General features: G+C 43.6%; 1 pseudogene; it reads left to right on the top strand.

Annotated features, from left to right (window-relative positions):
• On the top strand, positions 9780-9975 carry LOC102188291 (annotated as a pseudogene).

Raw genomic sequence — 11753 nt, 5'->3', positions numbered from 1 at the left:
CAGAGACTATTTAGACCAGGGAATAAAGTGCATCTTGTGTAGAGGCATGTTACGTATTGAATTGTGTTCCCCTCGGAAGAGGTATACTGAAGTCCTAACTCCCAGTACCTCAGCATGTGACCGTTGGAGACAGGTGATTAGAGAGGCAATCAAGATAAAATGAAGTCATTAGAGCGTGCTCTAATCCAGCACGGTGTTGTTGTAAGAAGAAATCTAGACACAACAGAAACACAGGTGAACCTGAAGACAGCCACCTACAAGCCAAGGAGAGGGACCTGGAACAGCTTCTCCTAACACAGCCCTCAGAAGGAAGTGGCCCTGCTGACACTTGGATTTTAGACTTCCAGCCTCCAGAACTAAGACAGTACATTTCCGATGTTTAAACCACCCAGCTGGTGGTACTTTGTTATGACAGCACTGTCAAATGAATATAAGGCCTCTATTGTTTTTGCCTGCCTATCATACATTCCCCCTATGGTTCTTTTGGGGACCTTCTTCCCTTCTCTTAGTTCATGTGGTTCTTCTGGATCTGATTCAGTCTGTAGCTCCAGGAGTTAGCAATGACCCAGGCTTAATCAATCAGTGTATTCCATCCCCTGACCACAATGATTGGTCAGTGAAAACAGGCCAGATTTTTTGCTGAAATCTTTTTCAGGAGTTGTTATGCTGGAACTAGTGGTGTTCACCTTGCTAGCATGAGGTAATAACCTTCCTGAGAGTGGACCAATGCTGAGAAAAGCCAATAAGAGAGATGAGAGTAAAAGAATTCTGACAATATATAATATGAGCACTTGGATAGAACTGTCCCTGAAATTGCATACTCCTCTACTTTCCCATATATATCCAACAATTTCTCTTTTATTTGGATTTGATTTGGGTTTCTTTCATAGCAACTGAAAGAGTTTGGATTAAATGATACTGTTCGTTATTCCTAACTGCTTCCAACTGCCTTTTGACTTTCTTTGGTCACATTTTTCTTTGCGTCTTAATCCCATCCTGAATTCTCCATCCAAGAGTTCTGCACACACACACACCCCTTTATACTCACGGAGAAACTCCAGTACAGAAGTGAGTTTAAGTAGCATTTATGCACCTTTAATCTCCATTACTGTACATGAAACTTGAAGGGAAAGGTAATCCTAATCTGATTTTCCCTATGTCTCCCTTTTAAGCACACATTCAACATCAGTTAGAGAAAATTTTGCCTTAAAGTATCAAGGATATTTTGAGGGAAGAATGTGAGAAAAACATAAGCTTGGTAAACTTGGTCTTGGTAAACTTGGTATCACTTAGTACTAAGTAACATCAAGTGAGTAATTAAAATTGAATTTTGTCCTCTTCTAAGTGGACAAAATTAACTAAAAACCTAGCATTTCCCAACAAGTCTTCTTTTTTGGAATAAAAATATACTCTAAAAATAAAGAATGTATAAGTAGAATGCATGTGTAATTTTACCTTTGAGCATGAAATATTTGATGAAAAAAACAGAGCTGTCTGTGGTCCTGAAAATCCAATTATTAAAAACATGGATACTTTGTATTACTTTTATTACAAGAAGGATGAGACATTTTCCCATAAAGACAAAATGATCTTTAAAGAATTCTGAATCCAGATAATTTAATCTCATTTTCTTTGACTTTAAGTACTCCTAGGCAGATGAATTAAGGAAGCAGATTATTTATTATGACAGAGACCTTTAAGTTACAAGAATGTACAGCTACAAAGTAATAGTAAATACAAACAGGAAAAAATACTAAATAGGAACTAGTGAGTCTAATCTTCTTGATTCAATTATAGTTTTCTAACAAGGAAAAACATTTATCTCTCATATCAAAACTTAAATGTTGTTGATAATTTTCTTTGCTAGATTTTTCTTTCTAATATTTATGAACAAGAGCCTTTTCATAATTATGCTACTTCTCTTATTATGATATTTAAATGTTCTATATTGTTGATGTTTTCTTGATGTTTTTCCTATTTTCAGCACATTTTAGAGCTTAGTTTGTTGTATTTTGGATTTTTTTTTTTCTGTTAAAGTTAGAGGGAAAAGAAACATTTCTGCAATGTGGGCATCTATTTCAGTTACTGAGCTTTCTATAATATGGTTTCCCACAGGGTAGAAGGCAGAAGTATACCTGTGAAGAAAGTATTACACATTCCTACTACCAATGAGGAAAGCTGAGTTTCACAGCACTTAACATTGTTCAATAAACAAGTTGCAGGATTCAAGCTCATTTCACGTTTAGTGTTAGCCTTCTTCTTGAGGAAGGTGGCCAGGTAGTAAACTCCTAAAGACTTCAACTCACATGGCATCTTCTTTGATAAAGGTAAGCCGCGTGACCTATGGTCAGAGCGTGAGCTTTGTAGTTGGACAGTTCTGCTTTCAAAGTTTGAACTGTCAGACTGCTCTGAGCCTCAGTTTCCTCATTTTCAAAACAAAGCTGACCATACCTGCCTAGTATAAATATGTGTAAAGAGTTTAGCAAAGTATCAAAGATGATGCATCATAATGTTCAATAAATATTAGCTTTTATATATGCTACATATGTGTGAGATATACAGATAGATGGTTACAAAGATGGATATCTAGCATATCACAGCTTGAATCCTTAGTAAACAAAAAGAAGTGGTTCAGGGGGCTTTGTGGAAGGTACATTATGTGATAGCTTAGAGTCCCAAGTAACATCAGATGCCAATAACAGGAGGTATAATAATAGTCCCCCTTAATTCTCAGGTGGAATTCAATATGTTTTTGTCAAACTTGCCTTAAATGTTGCTTTGCCTCCACACACTTTTCTTTGCCTCATTCCATACCCTTTCTCTTAGCAACTTTTCTTATTCCTGTGCTTCAATAATTATTTCTAGATGCGTTTCTAAATCCAATCAGATTATTGTTTTTTAAAGCTGTGGACCTGTATATCTAACTCCCTAATGGACTGCTCTGTGTCCTGGGGTCAGTATGTTACAAAATAAGCTCATTATCATGCTCTCTGTCCCTTGCACTTCATCTCCGTTCCTTATCCCAGCAAATGAGAATCCCATTGACTAACTAGAAACCCAGATTCTTCCTTACCATCACATCCAATCAGCCCCCAACTACTATTAATTCTATCTTCAGACTATCTCTCCCTCCACATCCCTTCTCTATCACCACTCAAATCGTCCACTGCCACTGTTTTCCTAGTTAACATCTTCATCATCTCTTGTCTTTCTAAGTGAATTTACAAATGTCAATATCGTGTACATCACATTTATCCCCTCTTCTATGTGTACAAACAACGCTTATGTCATAAAAAACCTAATTCAAGATTGCTGAGCTTTTCATTTTAGCTATATTTTCTCTAATATTGAATTCTATTACAAATTTAAAAGTAAGCATCATGTTTTGTAATTTTAAGTATTTTCATTAAAATAAAACATGAAACAATATATTCGTGTCTTTTTTTAACTTCTACTTTGTATTGGGATATGGTTGATTACTTGACTGTGTGTGTTCACGGTCAGTCATGTCTGATTCTTTGCCACCCCATGGACTATAGCCCACCAGGCTCCTCTGTCCACGGAATTTTCCAGACAAGAATACTGAAGCAAGTTGCCATTTCCTGCTCCAGGGGATCTTCCCAACCAAGGGATCAAACCTGTGACTCTTGCTTCTCTTGCATTGCAACGCATCCATCTCGTGCCTGAAGAATCCCACGGACAGAGGAGCCTGGTGGGCTACAGTCCATGGGGTCACAAAGAGTCAGACACGGTGGAGTGACCAGGGCTTCCTTGGTGGCTCAGATTGTAAAGAATCTGCCCACAGTTCAGAATACCCAGTTTGACCTCTGGAAAATATAATTATTAAATATATAAATATATTTGTAGTTCAGTTTTTTTAAAAAAACAATCTTTACCATCTCTTTCCTTCTAAATCTCCTTACCCTCTCCAAACCATCCTCTGCCTAACTGCCAAAGCAACATTTTTTTTTTCCCAAAGCAAGAGACTTTATGAGGAAGGGGCCCCCAGGTGGACAGCACGTAAGAGAACCCAGGAAGACTGCTCTCAAAGTGACACTTTTAACACAAAAGCCTCCTCATGCCATTTGTCCCTATGCTCACCCTCCTCCAATGGTCCCCTTCCTAACCTCTGTAGTTTGCCTTGACATTGCAAGGGTTTAAAAAGCAGTACTCACTTAAAAGGAGTCAAAAATGTACAGAGATCGAAACCGCAGTTTTATTAATGAAAATACAGTCAAAACCAGGCTTAGGTTTGGGGAAATAATTGCTCCCTAACCCTATATCCCAGAATTAGATTGCCTAACAGCTGAACACCCAGTTAGGTCTCTCTGTGTAAGGACAGACTTCTAGTACAGGTGGCTGGGAACACATCAGAGGGGCTGCTCTATACAGGACAGAAGATAAATGAAGCCCAACTCCCTGGGCCTGGACAGGAGTGAGGGAAGAGACAGAGAAGCCAGGAGAGTAATGCTAATAGAAGTCCCCACGAAGGGAAACAAGAGGCCAGCAGAAATGAGGTTTCTGCTCATCACCCCAACCTCAAGAGCAAAGCCCTTTATGCTGTCCCCAGTTACTTCTCCCACACCTCCCCACCCCAGCCCTCCACTTCCGGATCCTGGAGCTACTCTTGCTGAAGGACTTGCAAGCTCCTGAACACACCAACTCTTCTCTTGTTTCTCTGCCCTTGCACAACCTCTTCTTTCTGCTAGGAGTGTCCCCTTTCTGCTCAGTAAAATGTTCTCTCTTTCTCAGCCTGAGTCACAGCTGGCTGAAGTCTCCTTTGCCTCCCTCTGGCAGGGTCCTTCTCTGGTCCTTCTCACCACCCACATCCAGCTGCCTGGTTATCTTTCCTTTGCAAGGCTGGAAGCTCTTTGAGGAGAGAGACCTACAGTTTGATCTTTGAATTCCCAGGACCTAGAACAGCGCTTGGCACACCTCTAATAAATATGTGATGGCTGAATGAATATAACTGGACCTTCATTATTTTGCCTCTTCAGCATTCCATTCTCCCTTCTTATGGAAACAACAACTTGATTTTCTCCTTGGGGAGCTAACAACTTCCTCCCCTGCCCCATACAGGGCAACAAGATCCAATTTGAGTCTGGAGCAGAGGGTCACAGAAATCAAGAAGGGTGGTGCTTAATAATTTTGATAAAGGTGCCCAAAGGCAGCTAGTTGATAATGAGTGATGAATGTTTGTTGAAGTAAAGAAGGGAGTGAAAGGGAGAGAAGGAGGGCAGAAGGGAAGGAGGAAGGACAGGAGAGAGCGGGGAAGAAAGAAATAAGAAAGGGAGGGAGGGAGAGGGAAGAAGGAGCTTAGGATAGCGCTCTGGTCAGAACCCTAGAGATCATTGGAAAGAATCTTCGGGGCTGAGCTGCAGTCTGGGAACAGTAAACCCTGGGGTCTGGATGCCTCTTACCTTCTCCACTAAACAGCCCTGTATTTAAATTGCTGCTTTCTGCCTAGACTATTTTGGTACATCTATTATTGGCTCCCATTTAGTGTCTGTTTATTTAAATCTGCTTTCAACTGGAACATAATTCTCTTGATGATCCGTTGATGCTGCGACACAGTAGGAATACAGATAATTGTCACTGTGCACATTCTGCTGGAAATATAAAATTATTATCTTTAGAGCGGTGGAGTGGGGTGTTTGAGCACGGATGTTAGGCAGCGCGGGCACGTGGGGTTTGCAGAGTGCTAATTTGCTGGATGCTCTTGCCGGGCTCCGCGGGTTGTCATACGAGCCTCCCCTACCCTCACCCCCAAACCCCCGCCCCGGGAACTCGGGAAGACACCCAGCTCCCCAGCACCCTGCCATCACTCCGCTGCCAAGAGAATGCGGGTAGCCACTCTCTTGAGGATTTCCTCATGGTCATCACCGACCAAAGGCGGGAGGCCGGTCACCGTCTCAGGCTCCACAGCCTTTTGGAGGGGTTGCTGGAACCAGGGGACAAAGTCTGAGCCGCACAGCCCCAGCAGAGAGCAGCCTGAAGGCATGCAATTAGAGCCACGACTGGCTGGGGCGGAGGGCTCGCCGCTGTCCACCCCTCCACGACTCCCTGGCCTCCCTGTCCCCTCACCCATCCCACGCCTCACCCTTTCTCCTCACCTGCTCCCATCACACCCCCCCTCCGCCCCAACTTCTTACCCGCCTCCGCACCTACCTCCAACCCAGCTCCCCACCCCCAGCGCGCTGCCTCCATTTACAAGCAGCATCACTAATTGCTTTTTAGGGTCCCTTTTCTGCTCTCTGTTCAAAATTCACGGGGCGTTCCCTGGCCCTTTTATGCTACTTTTCTGAACCTTTTCAGCCTCTTTTACAAACTTAGCACTTTCTGTGCCTCTTTTAGTCTTTGCGAGAAGAAAGAGACTTGAGAGAGGGGTTTTTTTTTTTTTGGCAGTAAAGCTCCTTCTCCTGTACCCCCTCCCCCGCCTCTCCCCACCCCCCAGTCCCACCGCCACCCCCTCCAAAAGCACACGCATTGACCCTCCTCCCACTGAATGGGGCTTTGTGCAGGGAATTTCCGGAACATAGCCCAGTGCCCAGGCCTCTGTGAGGAGAGGAGGGGCCCAGCCGGGCAAGGAGACCCTTAAGCCCACCCCATTACCACGGTCACTGTTTGCCCTGGATTCTCTAAAAGGCCTATTGTTGCCGGTTGCCAGGTATTCCATAGCAACACTTAAGCCAAGCTGCCTACCCTATTTAGGCCCAAAACTTTTCAATGGCCTCCAAAACCCGTGCTTGTCAGCACCGCAGACCGCTCCTCAAACAGCCTCAGAGGGGAGGGCGAAGCCAAACCATCCCCCAGCCGTCTCTGCCTTTCAAATATCCGTGTTTGAGGCTGCTTGGGGGCTTCTTGTCATTTGCCTAGGATCAGCAGGCCAAACAATCGCAATTAAAATTTCTCTCTCCCCCGACCCTGGCATCTCCCCCTCTCTCTGCCCCCCGGCCCAGTTGCAGACCTCTCTCTAACTTAATATTCAGCTGGGACTGGGTTTCATCATTTTCTGCAAGGGCCTCCTGACTTTCCTTGTCAACCATCTCAAAGGAAATTGCTTTATTATTTTAGGAGAGTTTGGGTGCACTTCCATGCACAGTGTATGCTCCTTCTCATCTCTGGTGAAGAGGAAGATAATAGAATCAGAGTCTATGTTCTAGAAGGAATCTTAATCATGGTCCCAGATGAGGGTCTGGAGGCCCAGATCCAGGAAGAGACTGGCTTGTGTCACAAGTTATTTAGAGGTGGGGGTCCAGAGCCCAGGGTCCCTGACCCCCAATCCCATGCTTATGCTCACTAGGCAGCTCCAATGCAACAAGAGAAGGAGATTGGCAGAGGGAGGAAAAAGTACTCCGTGCATCTCAAAAATCGAAAATGGGAGGAAGGCAGGTTCCACTTTCAGAGGAATGCGTGTCCCAGCCCTTGTTCCTTCCTTTCCAGGCGAAATGTGAGTTTGCCCCCAGCCTAGTGATGAGCAAGCAACCCTGGAGATTTCAGTTCAGTTCAGTTCAGTTCAGTTTTCAGTTCAGTTCAGTCGCTCAGTCATGTCCAACTCTTTTCGACCCAGAGGACTGCAGCATACCAGGCTTCCCTGTCAATCACCCAACTCCCAGAGCTTACTCAAACTCAGGCTCATTGAGTCAGTGATGCCGTCCAACCATCTCATCCTCTGTTATCCCCTTCTCTTCCTGCCTTCAATCTTTCCCAGCATCAGGGTCTTTTCCAGTGAGTCAATTCTTTGCATCAGGTAGCCAAAGTATTGGAGTTTCAGCTTCAGCATCAGTCCTTCCAGTGAATATTCAGGACTGATTTCCTTTAGGATACCTCTTTAGGTGGCTCAGAGGTTAAAGTGTCTGCCTGCAATCCGGGAGACCTGGGTTCAATCCCTGGGTCGGGAAGATCCCCTGGAGAAGGAAATGGCAACCCACTCCAGTATTCTTGCCTGGAGAATCCCATGGACGGAGGAGCCTGGTGGGCTACAGTCCATGGGGTCGCAAAGAGTCAGACATGACTGAGTGAATTCACTTCACTTTCCTTTAGGATTGGCTGGTTGGATCTCTTTGCAGTCTAAGCTTTACCTGCTACCTTACTTTCCTCCCATTGGAGATTTATGGCATCTCTCCCAGGTCCTGAATTAGATGAGGTTCAACTTAGCATTCTAGAACATTCACCTGCTCCACCCCCACCACCCCACACTCATCGTTTGACAGAAATCATCAACTAATTTGCCTAAAGCACAGAGCAAATTTGCCACAGAGCACTTAGAATCAAACAAAGCTCTGCCCCACAGCCTGCGTGGCCCTGCATGATCTGGACTGGCCCATCTCCTGTCTCATGTCAGCCGTATCCTTCCATTCTATGTACACAACAAACTCACTTTTGCCTCAGGACTTCCGTCTTTGCTTTTCTCTCTGCCTGGAAACCCTGTTCCCAGATCTTGTGGGGCTGGATTCTTTTCACTATTCAAGACTCAGACATGTCACTGTCTTGGGAAGACCATCCCTGTTCACATTCTACTGGCTTAACTTCCTCTTGTCCTTTTATAAATTCTTTATAGCATGTATTATAATTTTTATAATTAATTATAATCTGTCATAGCCACCTATTGTATTTATTACCATCATAATTATTATTTATAGATATTTGGATCTTAGTTCTTATCTGCTCCATTCTCAAACATAACCTCAATTAGAACTCGACATCTTATTTATCTTGTACCCCCAGAGTTTAGCATAGTGTCTGGGACATAGAAGATACTCAATGAATATCTGAATAAATAAATGAAAGTATTTGCTCATTGGTGGTAGATATGAAAGTTAGGACTCAAGTCTTCTAACTCACAATGCAACATCCTTTTTCCTGAGGGCATTGTGGGATGAGAAAAGGAATAGTGTTCATGTGTTTTTAAGTCCTTCCTTATAACCCAGTGTTTCCCAAACTTTAAAAAAATTATTATTATTGCTCCACTAAATGAGCTTTAAAGATTGTTTTTACCTCATTGTCTCCTATGAAATTATCAGAGATATACTCTATATCTAATAATGGACTGTGGTCCTTTTAAAGAACTGTAAGTCAGTGTAATGTCTAAGATTTCCCCACCCTAAGGACCAATTTTTACCTCTTTCAGAGTGATGTCACCTCCCTTGAGAATGCATGTGATAACCAACATGCATTCAAAGTAAAATGCATGCTGTCAGAGTAAAAGCTTACAGATTTCTGATGGTGCTATGAAACCAGTGAGTTAATTCCATGCCTGATGAAAATGGAGGAGGATTGTCTCAGAGCTTAGGTGTGGAAGAATTCTAACCATTGAAAGTGACAAGAATGGGTAGAAAGGATGGTGGATGTGTTAACTTTGGGCTTCCAGCCCAGCCCTCGTATTACATACTTCACAAAAGTTTCTAAAAAAGATCTTTAGAAAAACCTTTTCAGCTTAGGTAAATGTGGTGTTAAACCATTAATCGTTGACCCCTTTCCTCTTCTTATTCAGCTCTTAATCAGATTATACAAAAGCTTTCAGACGTTCTTGGTTTCCAATGCCAGTGTGTGAGGATAAAGTAGATTTTCTAAAATGCTGCCTCAGAAGTCAAAATTTTTAAACTTTTACTGCTGGGTGTAGGTCCACAAAATAAATTCTTCATTAAGAAAAAATGTCAGCACTGGGAGCCCCCGTGCAAGCTCAGTCTTCCAGAGACAAATGGGTTCAGCCATGGAGCCTGTAAGGAAGTCATTGCTCTTCGGAGTTCCGCTCTTCCAGGCTCAGTGTGGTGGCCAGCATGGCCTGTGGAAATCAAGGAGGAGAAGTTGCCCATCAGAAATACATAAAGAAATCCCCAAAAATTAGTAAGGGGAAAAGGAAAAGCAGGTAGTTTGACTACCTCTCAGAGGAAACAGAAGGAATCTGAGATCATGCGATAAAAACAGAAGGCAGCCGACAAAAAGAAGGCTATGCAGAGAAGAGAAAAACAATGACTGTTTAGAAAATCTGGGTGCTACTGCTAATTAGGTGTATCATAAGTTCTATGATGAAGGTTTTGTAGAATGAACAGCCATACATGTGTTATATCTCTATGAAACTAGTTTAAACTTAAAAAAAAACAAAAGCGCTGCCTCCTGGAAGCACCTGTAGATTAACAGCTGACATATCTATATGCTTCCCTGGTAGCTCAGTTGGTAAAGAATCTGCCTGCAATGCAGGAGATCCTGGTTCAATTCCTGGGTCAGGAAGATCCCCTGGAGAAGGGATAGGCTACCCACTCCAGTATTCTTGGGCTTCCCTTGTGGCTCAGCTGGTAAAGAATCTGCCTGCAATGTGGGAAACCTGGGTTCAGTCCCTCGGTTGGGAAGATGCCCTGGAGAAGGGAAAAGCTACCCACTTCAGTAGTCTGGCCTGGGGAATTCCATGGACAGTCCATGGGGTCTCAAAGAGTCAAACATGACTAAGTGACTTTCATTTTCACTATCTATATGCAGTATGTTCATTTATGCATTCATTAATTTACCAAGTATTCACTGAATCCCTCTTATGTCCCAAGCAGTGTGCTAGGAGCTACACAGATATATTATTTTCACAGCATTTTATATGAGTACCAGTTACTAGGGAGCTTCCCAGGTGTCTCAGTGGAAAAGAATCTGCATGCCAATGCAGGAGAAGCAGGAGATTCAGGTTCAATCTCTGGGTCGGGAAGACCTCCTGGAGGAGGGCATGGCAACCCACTCCAGCATTCTTGCCTGGAGAACCCCTGGGGCAGAGGAGACTGGTGGGCTATAGTTCATAGGGTTGCAATGGGTCCGACATGACTGAGTGCCTATGCATGCATACATGCACGGACTAGGTTCTAGAGAATGGAATGTACTCTCTGTAGGTTGCATGATTAAAGGAATGATTATTACTTGGCCTCACTGATACATATTATCTAAGCATGGAGTTCTTGATGATGCTACACGAACTCCATAGTCTCCTTAGTAGAAAAGTTAGAAGTCTATCCCCAGTATAGTGGACACCTGCTTTGTTGCCTGCCCAGCATCCTTCCTTTCCTTCTTGTCGTTATAGCAACCTCCTCTTCTTAGGGGAACTAGCTCTCCTGTTCCATGTGGTCCTGCAATTATTGCAATTCTGAGTACCCTTTTGTTCACCTGGGTGGAAGACAGATATCCTAGGCACAGACAATCCCTGACCAATTCATTGCATCCGAGATGGAGAACATAGCACCAGAGAAACAGAGAACAGCCTTCCTGTGGGTGTTTCTACCTTTTTAGAGATCCAAGTGACACCTCTGGAACCCAGGTTTCCACTTCTACTCAGGGGCCTGAGGGAAGGAAGAATGAATTTTAGAAGCTGAAGGTCCCTAAGACTCTTGAAAGCCACTGTTACTCACTGCTACCACATTGAGAAACAATGAAAACAGAGGGCGAGTCGGCCTGAATTCTGAAAGGAAGGTCAAGGACCACATTTCTGAATATCAAGACTAGAGTTGGATCTGAGAGTCAAGTTAGGAGTTTGGAGTTGATCAGAGAAGGTCTGGAGAGCTAATACATCAGGAACTGGCAAAATGGTCCTGGATCATATCTGAGTTGGTGCTTTTGCTCATTTTATAGGTCAGCAAAAGGTAAATCTAGTGACTAGGAGATCTTGATGCTGGGAAGGATTGAGGGCAGGAGGAGAAGGGGGTGACAGAGGATGAGACGGTTGGATGGCATCACTGACTCAATGGCACAAGTTTGAGCAAACTCCAGGAGATAGTGAAGGA

The sequence above is a fragment of the Capra hircus genome, chromosome 5 (genome assembly GCF_001704415.2).
Source record: "Capra hircus breed San Clemente chromosome 5, ASM170441v1, whole genome shotgun sequence".
Lineage (NCBI taxonomy): Eukaryota > Metazoa > Chordata > Mammalia > Artiodactyla > Bovidae > Capra > Capra hircus.
Note: the sequence above shows the minus strand (reverse complement) of the source record. Positions and strands in the feature narration are given on the sequence as shown.